This window comes from Tursiops truncatus, chromosome 2 (genome assembly GCF_011762595.2).
Source record: "Tursiops truncatus isolate mTurTru1 chromosome 2, mTurTru1.mat.Y, whole genome shotgun sequence".
Lineage (NCBI taxonomy): Eukaryota > Metazoa > Chordata > Mammalia > Artiodactyla > Delphinidae > Tursiops > Tursiops truncatus.
The window spans coordinates 133,330,200-133,353,224 of record NC_047035.1 but is presented as its reverse complement, the minus strand read 5'-3'; the positions used below and the strand labels follow the sequence as shown (position 1 = coordinate 133,353,224).

General features: G+C 49.8%; 1 protein-coding gene and 1 long non-coding RNA gene across 4 annotated transcripts in view; one reads left to right on the top strand and one right to left on the bottom strand.

Moving 5' to 3' along the window:
• Window positions 1-23,025, top strand: part of SLCO3A1 (solute carrier organic anion transporter family member 3A1) — a 318,155-nt gene that overhangs the window by 207,310 nt on the left and 87,820 nt on the right. The window lies entirely within an intron of this gene.
• On the bottom strand, window positions 84-18,355 carry LOC109551802 (uncharacterized). 2 transcript variants are annotated; one of them, XR_004525289.2, is made up of 3 exons: window positions 18,195-18,355; window positions 2,875-6,795; window positions 84-2,332 (listed from the first exon to the last, which is right to left on the bottom strand). It is a non-coding gene; the product is annotated as an uncharacterized lncRNA (long non-coding RNA). The 2 variants fall into 2 exon arrangements; XR_002178490.3 differs by lacking the exon at window positions 18,195-18,355 and adding an exon at window positions 7,733-9,334.

Sequence of the window (23,025 nt, the reverse complement as noted above, 5' to 3'; positions counted from 1 at the left end):
AACCACTCTGCATGTAGCGTTGAGCACTTGAGGTGTGGCAGGTCCAAACTGAGGTGTGCTGTCCGTGTAAAACACACACTGGGTAGCAAAAACCTATTAGGAAAAAAGGAGTATAAAATTTCCTGAATAGGGGGCTTCCCTGGTGGCGCAGTGGTTGAGAGTCCGCCTGCCGATGCAGGGACACGGGTCCGTGCCCCGGTCCAGGAAGATCCCACATGCCGCGGAGCGGCTAGGTCCATGAGCCATGGCCGCTGAGCCTGCGCGTCCGGAGCCTGTGCTCCGCAACGGGAGAGGCCACAACAGTGAGAGGCCCGCGTACCGCAAAAAAAAAAAAAATTTCCTGAATAAATGTATACAGATATAAAATGCATGTATATTTATATTAATCCATTTTATTTTACTTTTTATCTTTTACATGTTGCAATGATAATATTAAATATAATAATAAAGCAAATTTCACCTGCTTGCTTTTACTTTTCTAATGTGGAGACTGGAGGAATTTAAATTATATCTATGGCTCACATTATTCTTTTATTGGACAGTGCTGCTTTAGAATTATGTACACAATAAACTGGACTCAGTCCTTTTTCTAACAGCCCTTCACCTATTTTAAGATATCCCCTAAGTCTTGTCTTCTCAGTTATTGACAGGTATTCACGAAGCACGTGCTCTGTGCTAGGCACCGTGTCAGGCGCTGAGCTGGGATGCGATGATGAACAAAACCAGCTGGGTCCTTGTACTCCTGGAGTTGCAGTTTGATGGGGGAGATAGATGTCAATCGGAAGTCTCACAAGCAGGATGGTGGTTCCTGGAAAGCAAGACAGGGCTGTGCTTCCACAGGTGGCCTCTCAAAGCCCCATTTTGCTCTTTTTTAATACACTTTTTGTTTTACAATAGATTTACATTTGCAGGAAAGTTATGAAGAGAGTTCCCACAAACCCCTCACCCACTTTCCCCTATTATTAATGTCTTATAATAGTAAAGTACGTTTGTCACAATTAATGAACCAGTAAGGATACATCATGATTAACTAAAGTCCACACTTTCTTCACATGTCCTTGGTCCTAGAAAGCTCAGGTCCTTTTTATGTCCCAGATCCTATCCAGGACCCCAGATCACATTACATGTCCTGTCTCCTTAGGCTCCTCTTGGCTCTGACAGTTTATCTCAGACTTCCCTTGTTTTTTTTTTTTTTTGGCGGTACGTGGGCCTCTCACCGCTGTGGCCTCTCCCGTTGCGGAGCACAGGCTCCGGAAGCGCAGGCCCAGCGGCCATGGCTCACGGGCCCAGCCGCTCCGCGGCACGTGGGGTCCTCCCGGACCGGGGAACAAACCCATGTCCCCTGCATCAGCAGGCGGACTCCCAACCACTGCGCCACCAGGGAAGCCCCTATTGTTTTTGATGACCTTGACAGCATGAGGATGGGTGGTCAGGTATTTTGCAAGGAGTCTCTCAGTTGTGATTCATCTGCTGTTTTTTTCTCCTGATTAGACAGGGGAAATGGTGTCTGGGGCAGAAGACCACAGGGAAAAGTGCCATTCGCATACAACAAGACTGATTACTGTTGATGTTGACCTCGGTCACCTGGCTGAGGGAGGGCTTGTCAGTATTCGCCACTGCAAAGTGACTCTCTTTTCCTCTTCTCCATGCTGTGTCCTCTTGGGAAAGACATCACCAGTGCAGCCCACAGTTAAGGAGTAAGGAGTTATTCTCCACTTCCTTGAGGGTGGAGCATCTCCATAAATGATTTGGAATTCTTCTGCATGGGAGGTTCTGTCCATTTTCCCCCCATTTGTTTATTTATTCAGTTATTGATTTATATCACTATGGACTCATGAATATTTATTTCATACTTTGTTATAATCCAATGCTCCTTAATTTATTTTATCATTTAAATTGTTCCAGCTGTAGCCATTGGGTGCTCTTTCAGCAGCTCCTGCGTACTTCTGACATACCCCCATTTAGGTGAGGTTTTGGGGTTGTTTTTTTCGCACAATTCTTTACTTTCTGACCCCTGGCTACCAGGGCTCTGGGAATTCTAGGTAAGGGGCAGAGAATCCCCTAAGGTAATACACACCTTGAGTTTACAAACATGAGTTCATTTGATCACTCATTCATAAATAATCCCTTAGGCATTTAACTGGGATCCAGGCTCTGAGATGGGTATGAAGGAGATATGAAGCCCAGTTTCTGCTTCACATCTGTGTGGTACAGCAGTAAAATGAGCTGATTTTGAAGTCAACCTTTTCTGGGTTCAAATTCTGACCCCACCATGAGTTCCTGTGTGACCCTCAGTAAGTGGCTTAACGTCTCTGATGTTCAACTTCTTCACCTGTAAAATGTGAATGAAAATAACCTATCTTAGGTTGACCTTTTGGTTAGTATCTTAGATAAGATAAAAGCGCTTATCACTGGGTAAGCACTTGATAAAGGTTAGTTCTTAGTAGATTGTTTGGAGGGGACTGTTGGGTATGAATCCGTCTGATGTCCCCGGGAACCATCCTGTTCAGCCCCTTCTGAGGTCTATGCATGGCCAGAGGGCTGCACATGTGCCATCTGTGTGCCTGGAAGTGGCAGCCTCCTCGGACACCACAAAGGAAATTAAGTGACACTAGCTTACATCAGCCTTTGACTGCATTCGGCCCCAGGCCCGGAAATCAGAGAGATTCCAGGGTCCATCCTTCCTCTTCCTTTCTGTATGTGAATACTTTTTTGATAGAAAATTACCCTGAATATCACTTGTGTCAGCCCCGAGGCTGAGGTTGAATTTCTCTCTAGATGGGGAGAGGGGCCCAATCCCCCTGTACCCGGTGCCACCTGGCATAGGACCGGTGCTCATCTACCCAGGCCTTCACGCCACGTGGTCAGACTTACAGTGAGTGGGGGGCGACAGAGATCTTGGGCAAATCACACATTGTCAGGCTCACACTCTCCATCTGTAGCTGAGACAGGACACTCCCTTGACTGCAGCAGACGGTTACAGTTACCCGGAAACTCTCTCCTCTTCCCTCAGCAGGGCACAGTCTGTTCCAGAAGGATCAGTTCCCAGCCCGGTCTCTTCCGTCAGACTGTGAGCTCCTTGATTCCACCAGTTTCACGAGAAGCACAGCAGGAACAAAATAACAGAATACGAATTTCCGTCATTTAGCAGAAACCTTTTTTTGGCAAGTCTTATGTGGTTGAATTAATGACGTTCCATCGTACCATTATGAAAAATAAGATTTGGAAACACACTCTCAGCAGGATTTGGGGGGTGGGTGAAAAGAAGGGTCACAGACTGCCAGTTGTCTGCCCCCAGATCTCTCCTCCATCAGTCCCAGGCAGGGGGCAAGACCTTCCCGGCGTTACCTCTGCACCCTCCCCCTTTCTCCCTGCATCTGGCCCCCCAGTTGTCCCTCCACCATCAGATTCTGCACTCAGGGAAGCGCCCAGCAAGCATGTTGGCACAGAAGTGCCAGTGACTAAGGAATGCTTCCTTTTCCAGATGAATTTGCATATTTTAATTGAAGGCAGATGCCTTGAGTTAATTCAATGCAGCAAACTTGGGTTGAGCATTTATTATGCTCAAAGGAATAAGATTCTGAGAGCTCAGTGGGGTAGGTAGGGGCAGCTTGATAGGGGGAGGTGACCTTTGAGTGTCGTATGAATTTCACAGGGGTGGCTCTGGGAGCAGCCAGACCCCGTCCAAGTCAAACCAGCCTTCCTGAGAAGTGCAGGGACGCAGCAGCTGGGAGCGTGGTGTGTAGCGAAGGGGCTGGAGTGTCTTGTGAACCAGGCGAGGATGTGTGAATTTCATCTGGAAGGCAATGAAGGATCCCTGATGAGTTTTGAGAGGGGTTGGTGTGGTCACACTTGTGTCCTGGAGAATGCAACTCTGTTGGCAGTGCCAGAGAGAACTTGGAAAGGGCAGGGCTTGGCAACAGGGTGACCACTTGGCCCAAGGAGTGAATTTCTAATTGTGGACTGTTGGACACCAGCAGGCTGGTAGGGGAGTGACGGGGGGGTGGAGGGGGTGACATCCAGAGCCATAGCCCCAGAGGCAGTCTCTGGCAAGCCAAGCCACTGCATTGGGCTTCTGCTCATGTGACCTGTCCACGGCTTGGAGCGTGGCCACTGGAATTGTCATTATGACCCCTCTTCTGGAGGCTCATTAAGGCTTTCCCTCGAAATCAGTGTCTGGAAGCCATTGGCTCCCATCCAGCCTCTCTCCTACCCCAGGCAGCCCTGGGAGGGTGCCTAGAACAGGGCCTCCCTGCCAGCCTCCTGCAGGTCCCTTTTGAGAAATCAGAAGCGGCAGCTCTGTAACTCGGCCAGCCCTTTGGAGTCTCAGCATTTCTCAAGGTAGGATTTGGTGAGAGGAAAACACCGGAACAGGAAATGTTAGTTCAGCCTGTGTTATCAGATCACCCAAAAAGGACAACAAAAACGGGGAGCTAAAAATAGCACCTCAGGGCCCCTTCAGGTTCTGCTTTTAAGTACTGAGCGCCAAGCCGGAGGGCAGGTTAACCATCTGGGAGCCTCATGGGCTGTGATGTTTCGGTTGGGCCTGTTTTGAGGATGTAGCCATGACAACTGAGAGTGTGGACCTCAGAGAAGAGGGGGGGTCTTGTTAATGTGACAGATGCTGAATGGGATCCCTCCTGTGTGTAGACAATCAGTGAAATCCGTTTCAGTCCACACCCCGGAAGCATGGGTGGGGTCCTTGTCATAATAACGTAGTGGAGTGACAACTGCTTCAAAGCCAGGCAGGCCTGAGTTCAAATCCCAGTTCTGCTACCTATTCGCTGGGTGACTTGGGCCAGTGTCTTTGTTTCTGGGAGGCTCTCTTTCCCTGTCTGTAAAATAGGAACAGTAAGAGCCATTGCACACGATTATTGTGAAGACTGAATGAGATCATATAACTCACTGCCAGGTGCAAGGTGGGGACTCTGGCCTAGACTTGTTCCTTTAAGTAGTATATTAAATTAAAAAAAAAAATCAGCCAGCCAGCCAGGCATGTTCTAAGCTTTTGCATTTTCCATGGATTATCTTGTTTAACCCTTAGGGTAACCTTATGAAGGAGGTACTACATTGAATTTCATCGAATTTTATAAATTTTATCGATGAGATGAGTCTTAGGGATGTGTTTACTCTGCGTTTACTAGTGACTGGGGACCAGTTAACCTCTCCAAAGGGCTGATCTTGCAGTTGTTCAAGCCATGGGTCCTGCCTTAGTTTCCTAACAGACTGGGCCTTCAGGAACTGGATAGATGAGCCCCACCAGGAACGCACCTAATGTTAAACTCTGCTTCAGCGTCCACTCCCATTCCCGCCCCCGCACAGAACCTTCACCAGAGCTTAAAGGTCAGTTGGATGAATTGGAATCTCCATTCCAGTTTTTCTGCAAGGAGATAAAGGGAGTGGGCTAGATCATTCAGTTGAGTTGCCATGCATATGTGGCCAGCCTTTCCCATGTAGCCCCTGCTTCCTGCAGTAATTAAGGAGGATCTGTGTGCTCAAGCGCCTTTGTAGCTCTTTTAAAAAACCTTCTTATTTCTTTCCTTTTTTCAAAAAACAATGTTGTTGAGATATAATTTATATACCATAGAATTTGCTTGTTTTACATGCACAGTTTACAGAGGTGTCCAACCATCACCACAATCTAATATGGAAGCATTTACGACTCCCCTGCTATTTCTATTTAAAAGTGGATAAAAAGTTACATGCTGGTCCTGTTGAGCCCTTGACTGGGAAGTTTCAAACGAGGAAGCTCTGCATTAGAAGGCCGGAAGGTTCCCTGGCCTCTTAGGGAAGGAAGGAAGAAGGCAGCTCAGGAGCCGGGAAGCTTTTTATGGGCGACAGTCACAGAGGTGGAACCAGAGGAAGAGTGAAGACCAGGCATCGTCGATTCTGCCTGTGGGGGGCCCAGGTGTTGGGGCCATGCTCAGAGTCCCTGGGGAGGCCACGTCCTCAGCGATGGGCAGAGTCTCTGGGAGGACATGAACAGCCTCCAAAGTCCTGACCTCATGAATCCCTCTGGAAGGAAGTGGGAAGGAAAAGGCCAGCCCGAGTCCAGATTCCGGAGGGGAATCAGTACTGTGCCGTAGGGCCAGTGTCATGGGATGTCCTCCGGCTTCTCAGAGGTGAGATGGGCCAATGGGGAGAACCAGCAGAGACCAGTTACCATCCTGGCTTCACCAATGAAAAGCTCTAAGCCTCAGTACCCTCATCTCAAAATTGGTGAAAATACTTCTCCCATCTCTGACTTTTTTTGTGAAATGAGACTATGCACACAAACGGTCTAGGATATAACAAGGGCTCAATAAATAGAAGCATTTGCAGTTATTATTACTAACCAAAAAAGCAGTTTCTGTGAGATGCAAACCTTGAACACGCTGTGTAGACATAGCTGGTTCCTTGGGGAAAGGCGAGGGGCGTGCATCATGTTGCAGGTTCAAGGCCACGTTCTTCTATTTACTGTGTTTGTCTGGTTCTGGACAGGCTGCTTGACTTCTCTGAGCCTCAGTTTCCTTATCTGTAAAATGGGCCTAAGGATATGCCTACCTTTTCAAGTTGGGCGGAGGATCAGATGAGATAATGCACGTAGAGCTTAGCCAGGGCCTGGCACCTGCCAAAAGTCCCATCAGGGCTGGCTGTTCTCTGTGGATGGCAACCTCCCAGTTCTTCAGTTCACATCAAAGTCAACATCTCAATGAATGGGTGAACCCTTGAAAGATGCTATTAAGGACCTGATGAGATTCCAGATTCCGTTCTGGGGCACCTCTGCTTTGCTTGTTTACACCTTGGATGTAAATACTGGGGGAGAGAGAAAGAGAGAGAGAGATGAAGCTGGAGCTTAACTAGAAAAACATGGAGGATCAGTCCCACTGGTGGCAGCCAGGGCGTGTGTGTTTGTGTGCAGTAATGCCCACTAGTGTGTCCCATGGTGGCCAGATCACCACGGTCATATCCCCACCCTACAGGCCATGGGAAGGGACCCCAGAGCCCTTTGCCCCACGCATGGTGCCAGGCTGCTTGCTCCAGCTTCTCATTAGGAAGCGCTATGGAGTCCTAGCAATGACCCTGCGGGGACACACACACCCGGCATCTCAGGGCTGCTCTTTCTTTTTGTAAAATAAAGAGGTTGGACTAGAGGAGAGCCTTGAATTTGACATTACTTTCTGTGGAGCCCAAGGGTTCACCAAGGAGCCTCTGGAGCCATGGAAGAGCTGGGAGGAGGGGTCACCCCACCCCCTACAATCAGAGTCAACGTGAGCTTCCATTTGAAGAAAGGGTTTCACTACAAGAAGAGAAAAAAGACAAGTTGGACAGGTGCTGGGCTAGAGTATCTCCAAGTTTCCTAAAACCTTGTCGTTCTTGGACACCTCTCTCCAGGGAAGAGCCTCCCCGCCCCTAGGCAGAGGTTCTGGGCGTAGCAAGATGTGATCCCCCGGCCCCAGGTGGCTGGGAAGGGCCTGGGGAGGGTTGAGCCCTGGGCTGGTCACTGCAGGAGAGAGTAGCCCTGTCCGTTTCCCCAGGAGCCATGCACATGTTACTACTGTCTTTGTGCTTCGTGTGGCAAAGGTGCTCTTTTAGGGAAAACACCTATGGGGGATCAGGGTCGAGAAAAGAGAGCTTTTCCCTCCACATCAGGACTTTCTCTGCAGACTCTTAACCGCCGGAGAGCAGAGCAAACTAAGTCCTCAAGAAGGGGAGGCCGCCCCCTCCAGCCTCTTCATCACTCACAGCCCACCTTGTGGCCTTTTGTAGAAAGGCTTTTCCACGCCAGCATTTCCAAATCAGACGTGAGCTCCTGAGTGGTCACGTCTGACCCGCTTGAAGACTCCTCTTTGGGGTCACTTCTAGTTTTAGGAGCTCCAGCCTATTCACATTTCAAATAATCGCTTGCTGAGGGTTTCTGAGGCCACCACGAAGAAGACCCCACCGGAGCCTGTGTTCACAGGGACGCTGTGCTCCCCAGGGACGTCAGTACTGGCCCGGGTCTCCACTTCTGCCACTTAACCAGCAACTTGAGAACATGGTTTTCTTTGCAAGCAGACTCATCCAAAGTGGGAAGAAAAACAAAAAAAAATGGTTGAGAATGACAGTAAACACATGCCCTGTTGAATCAACTCAGCAGATCTTTTGGGGAGAGCTTGATACGTTGTAGGCAGTACGCTAAGGATGGGAAGGAAGGGTGGTTAAAAGGACCCTCCTCTTGGGGTTCTCATCACCTTGTGGGGTCCAGTGGGTTCCACAAGGCACCATGTGTTCATCTGAGTCTTTCGTCTTTTTTTTTTGCTTTACGCAGGCCTCTCACTGTTGTGGCCTCTCCCGTTGCGGAGCACAAGCTCCGGACGTGCAGGCTCAGCGGCCATGGCTCACGGGCCCAGCCGCTCCGCAGCATGTGGGATCTTCCCGGACCGGGGCACAAACCCGCGTCCCCTGCATCGGCAGGCGGACTCTCAACCACTGCGCCACCAGGGAAGCCCTCGTCTTTTTAAATCCTCCCTACACACTCCAAAGAGCTGCCAGGGTCATCTTCCCAGAGTATGGCTCTTGTACCTGGAAACCTTCCTGTCCTCCCACACCACAGGTGTTTGCTCTGGGACCACAGCTGTGAGCCTGGCATTCGGGGTGCTCCACGATCCAGCCCAGACCTGCTTTCACTGCCCTCTGCTCTAGGCCAAATCTTATTCCCACCTCCCTCTGCTTCCCAGGTGGTTTCCACAGCCTGGGGTTGGCATCCCCTCACCTCAGCCCACCAGCACCCCAGTACCCAGGTCCCATGCCATATGTCCTGCACCCTTGAGGGGAGAGTGAGAGAACTCTTACAGAATAGTACGCTGGCAGGGGATGTCACTATGGTATTCACTGGCTTCTCTTTCTCTGCTAACACAGATACAAGGGACTTCTCACACATTGGCGGTAGCGAAACCTACAAACCTAGTGTGGTTAAGGCATTAACTTGGTGTCAGATGTCAACAACGGAGTCATTAAATAAGACTTACTAAGCATTGCCTTACTGCAAGAGGACCGCATGCATCTTTTGGGACCAGCTTTCTAGAACCAGGATCGGTGCAGACTATTTTCCTTTGCAATCACTTGACCGCTTGGCACTAGTGACACCTGGCTCGGGTGGGCTACCTCCTAAGGACACCCAGCCTGGGGACATCAGGGGATGCAGGCATGCCTGAGCTCCAGGGTAGAGATTCAAGAAGCTATTTTTGTTCTTCCTAATTGGCATGCTTTGAAAGGCAAAATTCGCAATCAGCCTGCGGTGATGGAGTTAGGAATTAGACTCTCTCTGTTCCTCGAATCACATACGAGATTGCAAACCACATGAGCCCATCCCCCACCCCCACCTGGCTCCCACTTTTAAATATGAATCAGATGGTTTACTTTCCTCTTCCAAAAGGAAAGCATTTCTCTAATGATTAGTGATGTTGAGCATCTTTTCATGTTTGTTGGCAATCTGTATATCTTCTTTGGAGAAATGTCTACTTAGGTCTTCTGCCCATTTTTGGATTGGGTTGTTTGTGTTTTTGATATTGAGCTGCATGAGCTGCTTGTAAATTTTGGAGATTAATCCTTTGTCAGTTGCTTCGTTTGCAAATATTTTTTCCCATTCTGAGGGCTGTCTTTTCTTTCGTCTTGTTTATGGTTTCCTTTGCTGTACAAAAGCTTTTAAGTTCTTTAGGTCCCATTTGTTTATTTTTGTTTTTATTTCCATTTGTCTAGGAGGTGGGTCAAAAGGGATCTTGCTGTGATTTATGTCATAGAGTGTGACACGGGGAGGGGGAAGGGTAAGCTGGGATGAAGTGAGAGAGTGGTGTGGACATATATACACTACCAAATGTAAAATAGATAGCTAGTGGGAAGCAGCCGCATAGCACAGGGAGATAAGGTAGGTGCTTTGTGACCACCTAGAGGGGTGGGCTAGGGAGGGTGGGAGGGAGACGCAAGAGGGAGGAGATATGGGGATATATGTATATGTATAGCTGATTCACTTTGTTATAAAGCAGAAACTAACACACCATTGGAAAGCAATTATACTCCAATAAAGATGTTTAAAAAAAAAAAAGGGAAGCAGATTCCAAACCTAATTAAGGTAGCACCTTGAGTCTGTAACTAAATTCATTAACAGCCCAACTGGGGCACTGGAGTGCCGAGATTCCTCTGGCCATCTCCTATTGCAAACCTGATTCAAATCAATATCACTTATTCAGGGTTAAGCTATTAGAGAGATTTTTTTTTTTTTTTTAAATGAACACTGCTCTTCTCATGCTTGGTGGGGCCACACGGCTCCAGTGCCTTTGATCCCGGTCAGCACAGAAGTTCCAGAGCAAAGGAGATCTCGAAACACACTCCTCATTAACAGCTGCAGGCACTTGGAATGTTCTGTCCAAATGGCATGAACAGCCTTGCTAGTTTGGCAGCCAGAGCTGGAAAGCAGAAGGATCCCAAACGGAGCTCCTCTTTGGAGCTACCTGCTGGTTCCCACCTGCTAAGCAGGGTTCGGAAGCAGTGCAGCTATGCAGTTACCAGTCCTGTTACTCGCTCATCATGTGACCCAGGAGATCCAGACCCTCTCTGGGCCTCAGTTCCCTCTGTAATGTGCTGGATCACATATCTGTTCCACAGGGTGATTCTTGGAGATCCACAAATATTTGGGGATTCCTACTCTGTGTCAGTACTGTACTAAGTAGGCTCTAGGGAGGTAAAGAGAAATAAGACAGAGGGTTTTGCCCTCAGTAAGTCCATGCCCTAAATTGGTGGTTCTCAATGAAGGGTACTCTTATCCCCAGGGGATATTTGGCAATAGCTTGAGACACTTTTCTTTTTAATTTTTTTAAAAAAATTTTTATACAGCAGGTTCTTATGAGTCATCAATTTTATACACATCAGTGTATACATGTCAATACCAATCGCCCAATTCATCCCACCCCCCCACCCCCGTGGCTTTCCCCCTTTGGTGTCCATACGTTTGTTCTCTACATCTGCGTCTCAATTTCTGCCCTGCCAACCGGTTCATCTGTACCATTTTTCTAGGTTCCACATATATGCGTTAATATACGATATTTGTTTTTCTCTTTCTGACTTACTTCACTCCGTATGACAGTCTCTAGATCCATCCACATCTCAACAAATGACCCAATTTCATTCCTTTTTATGGCTGAGTAATACTCCATTGTATATGTGTGCCACATCTTCTTTATCCATTCATCTGTCGATCGTCATTTAGGTTGCTTCCATGACCTGGCTATTGTAAATAGTGCTGCAGTGAACATTGGGGTGCATGTGTCTTTTTGAATTGTGGTTTTCTCTGGGTATATGCCCAGTAATGGGATTGCTGGATCATATGGTAATTCTATTTTTAGTTTTTTAAGGAACCTCCATACTGTTCTCCATAGTGGCTGTATCAGTTTACATTCCCACCAACAGTGCAAGAGGGTTCCCTTTTCTCCACACCCTCTCCAGCATTTGTTGTCTGTAGATTTCTGATGATGCCCATTCTAACTGGTGTGAGGTGATACCTCATTGTAGTTTTGATTGGCATTTCTCTAATAATTAGTGATGTAGAGCAGCTTTTCATGTACTTCTTGGCCATCTGTATGTCTTCTTTGGAGAAATGTCTATTCAGGTCTTCTGCCCATTTTTGGATTGGGTTGTTTGTTTTTTTAATATTGAGCTGCATAAGTTGTTTATATATTTTGGAGATTAATCCTTTGTCCGTTGATTCCTTTGCAAATATTTTCTCCCATTCTGAGGGTTGTCTTTTCGTCTTGTTTACAGTTTCCCTTGCTGTGCAAAAGCTTTTAAGTTTCATTAGGTCCCATTTGTTTATTTTTGTTTTTATTTCCATTACTCTAGGAGGTGGATCAAAAAAGATCTTGCTGAGATTTATGACAAAGAGTGTTCTTCCTATGTTTTCCTCGAAGTTGTATGCTGTCCAGTGTTACATTTAGGTCTCTAATCCATTTTGAGTTTATTTTTGTGTATGGTGTTAGGGAGTGTTCTAATTTCATTTTTTTACACGTAGCTGTCCAGTTTTCCCAGCACCACTTATTGAAGAGACTGTCTTTTCTCCATTGTATATCCTTGCCTTGAGACACTTTTCGTTGTCAAGCCTGGGGGCATCTAATAGGTAGACGCCAGGGGGAGTGCTAAACATCATATGATGCACAGGACGGCCCTCCAGAAAAAGAATTATTCACCCTGTCATGGCAGTAGTGCTGAGGTTGAGAAACTCTGGTCTAAGTAGACCAGCCCAGGTGTACAAGAAAAACATGTCAGTGCACTGTGGTGGGAGTGATGAGAATGAAATCAGAGACTGCATACAGCGGCCTAGATTTGATGGTTCTCTTGTCATCCTTCATGCGGCCTGGTACTTGTGCAAGGACTCGGGCTGGCAACAAACGCCGAGAGCAAGAAAGTAGTCTTCGCATTTACTGCATGAGGGAAGCGTACCTCCAGTGGATAGAAATCCAGCTCGTGGGACCCTGTGCTTTTCTGACTCTAGGTTCCAGCTCCGTCAAATTCCACCCCCATCAACAGGTCCCCAAGGCCCCAGGGACAGAGGGAACCCAGAATGGAGCCAGGAGGAGGCTTTCAGCAATGAGTATGCCTTTGCTTTCTCCTTTGTTCCTCATCTAAAGGCTCCCAGCCCTTGACAGAGCTCTTCCAGGCAAAATTATAAATGAGTCACCGAGTGACTCACTGGGGAAAGCCCTCCCTGAGGGTGGTGGCTGAGCCCCCACCCAGGTGACATAAATCGCTTTCCCGGTTCCTTTATTGCCTCTCCCCACAGAGACCAAAAATAAAATGTAAGATAGTTTTGATGACTTCCTGCAATAACTTTAATACTTTTATACTAAGAAAAGAAAGCAGAAATGTTTAAAGGGGCCAAACTGGGAAGCTCCCCAAATGAGAATTCGGGAAGGTCAGAGCATGGTGAGAATTTTCTTCCATCGCGTGGGCATCGGGCCTATTTGGAACTGGCTTCTCCAAGCAAGTCATCCTCCCAAAGAGGCAAGGGGGGAGGGGAGAGAACAGGAGCCTCTGATTCAGAGAGTCTCGGTCTCAAGGTCAGTGTTCTTAGGAAGTCACTCAGCCTCTGAGCATCCATGCTCTGGTCTGCACAATGGGTCTTAATGGCAGCTGAAACCCTTGTTTGGAGGATAAAGGAGTTAGGGCATGTGAGCGGACTTTGAAAGTTAAACAGCCTTCTGCGGCTATTGTTACATGCCAGGGGTCTGATGATAGCATTGTGGCTTTGTCTTTATCTTTTAAAGACAGATCCTGAAATAGTTATGGACAAAATGAGGTCTGGGGTTTGCTTTAGAGTAACACAGAAGCGGGAGACATAGGTGGGATGTACATGGAAAGTGGACCATGAGTTGATGAAGTTTGGGGCTAGTGATGGGTAATCTGGATTTTCATTATTCTAGCCTGGACTCTCTACTTTTATATTTAAAATTTTCCATTCTTTAAAAATATTTAGAAAGTATTTTAGAAACAAGTTTTGGAGGTTGATCGCACAACAGTGTAAATACATTTAACCCTTCTGCACTGTAGACTTCAAAGTGGGTAAAGATGGTCAATTTCATGTTATGTGAATTTACCACCACTTTAAGTATTGATGGATATCTTTTAAAGTTAATTTTTCAGATTAGTATGTTTGGGGCAGAGGGTGCATACAAAGACGGCAAAGATCAGAGAGAAGAAAGGTGGGGTGAAGAGGGTGCAGCTCTGCCCTGGGAGTCTAGGAACAGATGAAAGGAAGGCTTCTCCCCTGGTGGGTAATGGAGGTGGGAGATGAGCTTTGGCAATGCCATCCTGGGGTGGCTAGCCCCAGCTGGACCTCGAGGAGTGAGGGGGGGGGTGAGGAAGAGGGAGGAGGGGCCGAGCCCCCATGATCCTTCCCTGGGAGTATGAGGACGCAGGTGGCCTGGCTCCCTGCTTGGGGAGGCTCACGGTCTGCAGGTGAAGCGGTTCAGAGAACGCCAAGTCCTCCCATTTGGCCATGATGCAGTAGAGATGGAAGGCATTCAGAGGACAGCATGGGGCACTCTGCGAGCTCGACTGAGTAATTTGGACTCCGGAACGGATGAAGTCGGAGCTACCGTCACTCCCTTTCTAGCCTTTTAAAAAATACAGGTCAGAGACAGAGTCCTTTGAAGCTAAGTGTCACCTGTCTGGGAATCATTTTCCTCCCGCCTTTGGGTTTACAAAATGATGGGTGGCCCAGAGCACTCTTCCCGACGGATGATGCTAACCTGTCAATGGAAGTGCAAGTGAGGGGCCCTGAGACAGAGCAGAGGGCCTTGGGCGGGCTGTGGCCTCTCTTCTGGTCCTGATTCTTCAGTTGTGACACCTGGGGACACATCACTTCATCTCTGGGGCTCTCAGTGTCACCACCTATGAAACGAGCAGGGCCATCTCTGACGACCCTGATCGTCTGCTCTGTGTCTGAGTTTATGCAGACCGGCCATTGTAGGGTGGTCCCTGCAGGCAAATCACACAGCACATGTTTTCGTCATGATCTGGGAGTCTGGACGTGATGCGCTCCTGTTCCTTCTGCTGAGTAACCTGCACCACGGAGGTCTCTAAAGCAGGGGCCTGTCTTTCTTCCACTGTCACTGAGAGTGCAATTAATGGTGCTAATCAGTTCTTCCCTATGATGTGCGCTGTGTGAGACGCCTGGGTAGCAAAGATAGTGCTCAGACTTTGCTTTTTCCCTCATGGATAACTTCTCAGTTAGTTAATAGATTTCAAAGGATTCAGGATGGTGCAAAATGGAGACTTCGGGAAAGAACTGAGAAATTCCAAGCCCAATAAGCATAGCCCGCCTTAATCCTCCCCTCCCCCGCCACTCACCACAAACACATACACATACACAAGAGATGTTGAATCATATATTTACAAGGAGATTTGGACCAACCCAACCTCAAAGCATTGTTCACTCAACTTCCACTCAACAGTTGTTTTCTGAGCCCCTGGACTGCACTTGATAGAAGACCCAGGGGAGATGATCCAAGGGAGGTAGTGATCTGCAAACTTTAGGCCATGGGGCTCTTATTTTAAAGAAAATTATATTCATTTCCTGGGGTGGTCACAAATTACCATACACTTGGTGGCTTAAAACGACAGAAATGTTTGTTCTCATGGTTCTGGAGGCCAGGAGTCTGAAATCAAAGTGTTGGCAGTGCCACGCTCCCTCCAAAAGCTCTAGGGGAGAATCCCCCCCTTGCTTCTTCCAGTTTCTGGTGGCTTCGGGCATTCCTTGGTTTGTGACTGTGTCGCTCCAGTCTCTGGCTTCACATGGCCTTCTCTTCTCCATCTTGGATTTATGGGCCCACCAGGGTGACCCAGGATAATCACTTCTGGAGATCCTTAATTAATTACATCTGCAAAACCCCCTTTTCCAAATTGTGTTCACCAGTTCTGGGATGTGGACATACCTTTTGGGAGGCCATCATTCAGCCCACTATGAAACCTTACACAGACGTCCACAGGGCAGACTGGAGAAAGAGGGGGCCCTAGATACATCACAATCATGACCTCAACCTCACGTTCAGTGCCCTCCACCTGGCAGCCGTTGGCAGCAAGGAGACGAGTTTGGGAGCCAACACTGTAGTAGAGAGAGAGCTTGGGGGACTTTGGAGTCAAATCATAGGCTGGGAAACAAGCCGAGGGCTTGGGCAAGACAACTTGACCTCTCGGTGTCATCATCTGTGAAAAGTGAGGCGTTCGTGTCTACACTGCAGTGTTGACGCGTGGTCTCAATGAACTTGACCATCCTCAGGTGTCAGTGTCCTCTTGTCTCACCCCATGACACCCGGCCCCATGGAAACAGATGCCAGTGGGGTTATGGGGACACATCTGACTGCACAGCAGTGTTGTCAGGAAGCAGTGGACAAGGTGGTCAGTGGCTTTCAGGGGTAATCAAGAGCTTCTAGAATTGTAGGGATCGAGGTTTTTGCTTTTTCCCTGGCAGAAACAAGGGTGCGCCTCAAGCTTATGCAGTTCTAAGTGCCAGATGACAGTCCGTGTTCACTGGACGTGATCTCTCCACACCCCGCACCACCCCTGTCTGCTTGCACCATCCGTTGGAGGTGGGCTGAGCTGAGATCTGCTGCAGCTCGGCTGCTACAGAGTAGGGCTTCTGTAGCATAAAGAACTTACAGATCTGGCTAAGGAAAACTTTAGGCAGAATGTTGAACTTACGAGGTTGGTGCTTCTACCTGTGTATGACAAAGCGCTTCTAGAGAGATAGGAGCTCCGGAAGGACTTTTTTTAGGCTGCGTCATTCTTTACCGGGAGGGCTGTCCTGTGCATCATAGGATAGGCTTTTCAACAGCATTCCTGGCCTCTACCCACTAGATGCCAGTGGCACTCCCTACTGGCTTGTGACAACCAAAAATGTCTCCAGGCAGGGCTTCCCCGGGGCGGGGCAAGATTGTCCCTGGTGAAAAACCACTGCTTTAGAGAAACTGCCCTCTTCTAAGCCAACTTGTCAGGTGTCAGAACTGAGAGAGTCATTCTCTTTGTAAAAATTAACAAACAACAACACAAGTTGCTGCGTGCCCAGTGCTTCCGGTGGGAGGAGTTTGATCGCTTCAGTTAACCCCAAACCAAAATATGCAGCCAGAATCAGACTTGGTTTTCTTGCTCTGACTAAATGCCTCCTCCCTCATCTCCAAGCAGAACCAGAAGTGGTTTTCCGGGAAAAGGAGGCTCACAGTGTTTGGACCAATTATTGGATAGTTTCCCCAGCTGTGTTCTCAGAAGGGCCTTGAGGACTGCACCCAGCGACCTGCCCTGGTGGGCGTGTGCTTCCCAAACCTGTTCTCCATCTGTCCATCTGTCCTGTTGCACTTTTTTTTTTTTTTTTTTGCGGTACGCGGGCCTCTCACTGTTGTGGCCTCTCCCGTTGAGGAGCACAGGCTCTGGACGCGCAGGCTCAGCGGCCATGGCTCACGGGCCCAGACGCTCCGCGGCATGTGGGATCTTCCCGGACCAGGGCACGAACCCGTGTCCCCTGCATCGGCAGGCAGACTTTCAACCACTGTGCCACCAGGGAAGCCCTGTCCTGTTGCACTTTTTAAAGTGGACATCCCTCAGCAACTCATCTCCCCCATTCTCCAGTCTGTGAATTGGAATCCCCCCTCTCAAATTTCCCTAGAGAAATTCAGTGTCTGCATAAATGAGTTTTCCAGAAAACCCATCTTCTGGGGCTGAGATGCAGGGAAATCAAGCAGCTGGTGTTGACTGAACCTCAGAATCTTGAGAGAGCGGACAGCAGGGCAGCAGGGGGATGGCTGGGGTGACGTGGCTTTCTGGTTGACACCTCCACGCCCTGCTTCCCCTGCCCCTTTGGGGAAGGGACGTCACACCTGTGCTTCTGGGGCAGTTGATGGGAAGGACCCCCAATCCTCTGTGTGCCCGGCATGGTGGAGAGACTTGAGGAATTCCTGGCCCAGATGAAAATCCTAAAATCTTAGAATCTGTCTAGTCTGCCTTCCGAACACCCAGCAGGAAAGCCCTCCCCGACACCTTGGCCTCCACTTGAACACCCCCAGTGGCAAGGATCTCACTACCTCCTAAGACAGCCGGTCCACCTGTGCCCGACATTCCCGGTCACCTGCTTCCTTACAGCAGCATCCCGAATCTGGTTCTGGCTCCTGGAAATACACACAGGGGTGGAGCCCCTCTTCCCCATGACAGTGCATCAGTCATACCACTGGCTCATTCCTCTTTTTGAGACTCATTCTTCCTTTGCAGTCCTGTAGTCATTTCCTGAAATGGCTTCTAGATCCCTCCCTCCCCCAGGTGCCCTTCAAGAGATAATCCAGCACGGCATGGCCCTTTCCAGATGTCTTATTCTGGACTGACCACACTGGGGCTGACATGTGAGCTGAAGGGGACATCCCCCTTGCATCCCAGACTCTGTTGATGCCGCTGAGGGAGCGCTGGACTTTGGGACAAGTGCTTCGCTAGCGAGGGCTCATTCTGGGACTCCCTGCCTTGAACAGGTGACCTACCACACCTTTCCCAGCCTATCCCCAAGTTTCCCGTCCATGAATCCTGGCTACGTTTCATCCTGGTACTTTGGGTCCATGGATACAGCACATTTCATCCATCTCGAGTCTTTAATCTACCTCCAGTATTTCAAATGGGCATAATGTGCGAATGCACCATCGCGTACGTACCAACAGGGTAGGAGTGAGACTCCCTCCTGTCCCACAAGACTCTCCGCACCTGCTCTGGTGGCCGCAAAGGTTCTGCCAGCTCCGGCTCCCAGCACCGGCGCGGCTTCCCTGTCTCGCACTGTGAGCGAGCACTTTCGTCCCGTCTGTGCTTGCCTCACGGTATCATGTGTTGATGACGTCCCCCAATCTAATCAGCCTCCTGACCCTATAGGAAAACCAAAGAGGAAATGAAGTTGGTGGGGCACACCTATTCCTGGGGCGTTCTGACAGCAACGGCTCCCTTCTCTGAGAACATGTAAACCCAGTGCTGAATACCCTATCCTTGAAATTCTGTCCAGCTTCAAAATCTCCAGACCATCATTTCAGCAAGCAGCCGGGCCCCCTTAGTGATGAATCAGGATGAAATTGGCATTTCATTCACTCTTCAACGGTTTTCCACGGTTCATCAAACAGAACCCCTGGTTCAGGGACACCGCTGGAGATGAGGTTGGAAATGGCAGAATGCAACCATCGGGTCCCGCTAGCACCTTTGCAGTCTGCCTATCTTGCCCCATATGGGACCTCAGAACACCCAGCCCTGCCTCTAGATGGAGAGATTTCTGTTCTGGGGCCCCTTTCAAGGCTACAGTGCAGTCCGTTCTCCTGGCCGTAGGACACAGTTTTGATAGTGGGATTTCTGCTTTATCCCAGAATCCCAGCTCCTGTCCCCATCTTGTGCCCCATGAATGCCAGCTGGGCTTCTGCTTATGTGGAGGGCATCCTCTTCAGAGACCTGGGCCTGAGTCCACTGATAGCCTGATGGACAAAGCCATGGGACCCCCGCCCCCAAAGCCTGCTTCTGATGCTGTGCTCACACTAAGTCAGGGTTCACCAGCCTCCTTGGGCACCAAGCTTGCTGCTCTCCCGTCAGCTCAGAGCCCAGCCAGCCCCGCCCTTCCGTGTACACTCAGTAGGAGACTCACCAGGTCCCCACCTGCTCACCTCAGTGTCCCCAGCCTGCTCTCAGAGGCCAGTCCACGCAGCACCATGTGTGGTTATGCAGGCTGGCACCGCGGCCCCGCCCCTACCCGTGACACTGCCCGCCCCACATTTGGACTTTATGTTATAAAGTAGGGAGCCCCTGCTTTATAGTTTCAAGCAGGGGAGAGGTATGCTTCCATAAGCTTTAGGAAGATGAATCGAGTCAAGTACAGACTCTGCGGGTTGGGGAATTCAAGGTACCGCGGTTGCGGGGTAACCAGTTATGATCCCAAAGGCCTCCCTCCCGCTGCCCCAGCGTTTTGGAGACAGTCGTTTCCTTGACGACACAGCATGAGAACCTTCACTGATGACCGCAGACCTGCTGAGTTGTTTGTCCCAGCGTGTCCTCCTACAGGAAGGGAAGCCACCCTCAGAGGAGCAGGTGGGGGACCGTCCTCCCTTGTACAGCAAACCCGCCTCTCCCAAAGCATCCGTCCCGGGTTTGAGCGGGTGTCTGGCTCCCTCTGGTGACGAGGAATTGCCTGGGAGCCTCCCGTTTCCACTGCTAGTGGAAAGCACGCCTGCTGAGTGGAGGACGGGTAAACTAAGGGCTCCCAGGGACCCACACCCCAGGCTGAGTACATGTGTATCTGTGCTTGGGTCCAGTTCTGTCTCTCTCAGGCCTCCTAGCAAACAGCAGTTCCTTTAGAACTCCTGGAAGGATTTCCACGACCCATGACCTTTTCTGCTGCCCTTTCTTCCTGCCCAGTGGTAAGTGGGAGGAAGTGTAGGATTGGGGACCCACAGAACCTGGGCCCCTCTCTGCTTGTGTGGAGAAGGCTGGTAACCTAACTTCTCTGTGCCTTGGTTTCTTCATTTGTAAACTGGAGGTGAAGAGGTCCAAGTCTCAGAGTTATCATAAGGGTTTAATTGTATACCAGGTCTAAAGCACCTGACACTGAGAGGTCCTTAATGAAAAATTATCTCGTCGTTGTAACTAGCAATGGGGGCGGTGTGACTAGGTAGAAGATAGAAATAGCAGTGGGCTTTCCGTTCCTGGGCAGTAAAGACCAAATGAGGTCACCTCACGTGGACACCTGAGTACTTTGGGGAATGAGAATGGGAAGTGCTTACTAAGGTCTAAGAAATGACCTGCAGGAGAGCCGCCATGACCCCCGCCCCGCGGGGTTGGGCCTGACCTCTGACCTGGGGTCCTGCCGCCTCCCTGAGGCCTGGGCCCATCACTCCACTTCTCTGAGCCTCAGTGACCTCCACAGCACTGTCCCCTCCATCAGGCAGCCTCTCTGGGGCCACTGAGAAAATTCATTAAGATTCCAAAGTCCTTTGAAGATACAAGCTGTGCCGGCAGATCCCAAGACAGGCAGGACCTCTTCAGCAATTCAATTCTCTTCAAGAAGCAGCTGGCGGAGGCCGGGAGAAGCTGCTACGGGGTCTTCTATAAGTCCAGCAAGTCCACCGGGCAGTGACCCACTTCTGATGCTGGGGTCCTAGATGCAGCGCCCCTCGGGGAGGGTGGGGGACATGCATCTCACTCCCAGTCAATCGGAGATCCCTGCACCTTCAGTGGAGTTGAGTTCATCCCATCCACAGCCCTGCCCCTCCCCCCCCTCTCTGAATCTCCACTGGCCTCCCTGCTCCTTTGCCCTCTGTTGCCCATCACCACCGCATCATCATCACTCGTAATCGTCCTTGTTCATGAACCTGACTCGGGTGCTCGGCTGTGAATGGGTTGTTCCCTTCATCTGATTTTCTGCAGTTCTGTCACACTGAAGCTCACATCCTGCCTGAGAACCACGGGTCTTGGGTACAACATTCAGCAAACGTACTTCCGTGGGTGCAGGGAGAGGTTCAGACATGATAAATAAGGCAAGGGTCCCACACAGGCAGAGAGAGCCCCCTGCTGGTTTTACATCCTGCCAGCCCTACCCAGGGAGTAACACCCATGCAAGCAGCTGTTTGTTGATTCTGTCCTGATGCCTGGGCGTCCTCGGATGGTTTCAGACGTGTTTATTGCCTCGACTTCTGCGTCTAACGTTCCATGCCCCTTGGGTGGCATGCCACTCTGAGTTTCCTAGTACCTTCTCACGAATTGTCACGTGATCCTCACACCTGTCTTGGGAGGTGTATTGTTTGCTAGGGCTGCTATAACAAAATACCACAGACCGGGTGACTTAAACGACAGACATTTATTTCTCACTGTTCTAGAGGCTGGAAGCCCAAGGTCAAGGTGTCTTCAGGGTTGGCTTCTCCTGAGGCCTCTCTCCTAGGCTCGTAGGTGGCTGCCTTCTCCCTGTGTGTCATGTGCATTTTCTCTGTGCATGTGTCCTCCTGAGGTCTCTTTCTCTTCTTATAAGGACACTAGTCCTGGTGGATTAGGGCTCATCCTAAGGGCCTCATTTGAACTTAGTCACCTCCTTAAAGGCACTGTCTCTAAATACAGTGCCATTCTGAGGGACTCGGGGGTTAGAGCATCAGCAAATGGATGGGGGCACATGCGCAGAGATGCGCCTCCATTAGATGCGTGGTTCTCCACCCGGGTGGAGGGGTGGGTGCACAGTTCAGCCCGTAATAGGAGGTAAGCAGGGCAGGTCCCTGTCCATTTTACAGCTGGAACTGCCAAGGCTGAGAGAGGGTGAGTGCCTTGAGCACGGCCTCCTACCTCCACGGCTCTGCACCCAAGCTGAGACTGGGAGGCCAGACCCTGGGCTCCTGCCCTCCGCCATCTCTCCACTGCCCCCTGCTGGAGGCTGGCTGCAGGGACAACAGGAAACCATGAACTCCGTCCCCCTGTGAGCTCAGAGAGAGCTTCTGAGAAGACCCTACTCAGCTCGCAAACAGGATGTGGGCCCTTCAGGAAGGTGCAACCTGCTGTTTATTTGAGTGGATTTCCTGCCTGTATGGCTCGTGGCTTCCTAGCCCTCACCCTGCTCGCCGCATTTTCTCATTTCATCAGCCATTGTGGTCTCAGAACTCTTGGACCCAGGGTTTTCCAGGGGCTTTCATGGAGGATGGGGGAGGGAGGGTGTGCTCTTCCTTGCTTTGAAGAGAGTCAACCAGCTCCAGCCGTGCTTCTTGGTACCTGCCACGTACAAAGAAAGCTACAGGAGAATTTGATGGTAGCTCCATCCATGTTGCATCACTCCCACGGGGGCACTGAATGGGGAGACGTGGCTTAGCCCTTGCTGACAGTGAGCGTGACGTCCAGATGCCCGCCAGCCAGCCAGCCAGAGGGACACATGCCCTTACCCTGGTAAGGCCCTGCTGGGCAGGAGGGTGGGGAGAGAAGCTTCTGTCAGCTGGGCTGAGAAATAAGACTAGCAACAGCTACAACTTTGACCAATTGCAGAGCCTTCCCGAGCATTCCAAGAAGCCTTGCCTTGTGGGATGACCTTCATTAGATGCGTGGTTCTCCGTAATGCCGGGGCTTGCTACCTCTGCCAGGCCTGGGTTCAACAGACCCCAAACATGGGGTGTCTCGTCCAGGCAAAGGGCTGCATCCGCACTCTGGAAAACAGGAGTTTTTATTTTTATGTATTTATTTTTTTTGAACAAGGTCTCTGCCTTCCCTGAGACTGCATTTATGGCGGCATGCCTACTACATGGAACTTTATTTTTGCATCCAGGCAGACTATAAGCAGAACTATAAGAAAAGTCTCAGTCTAGATGCTGTGGCAGAAGAGGGAAGGGGAAGGAAAAATAAAGGAAATCTAGGAAGGCCCCTTGGAGGAGGTGGTATTCGAGGCAGGCTTTGAATGGAGGGTAGAGCTTTTTTTTTTTAATTGGAGTATAGTTGATTTCCAATGTTGTGTTAGTTTCAGATGTACAGCAAAGTGAATCAGTTATACGTATA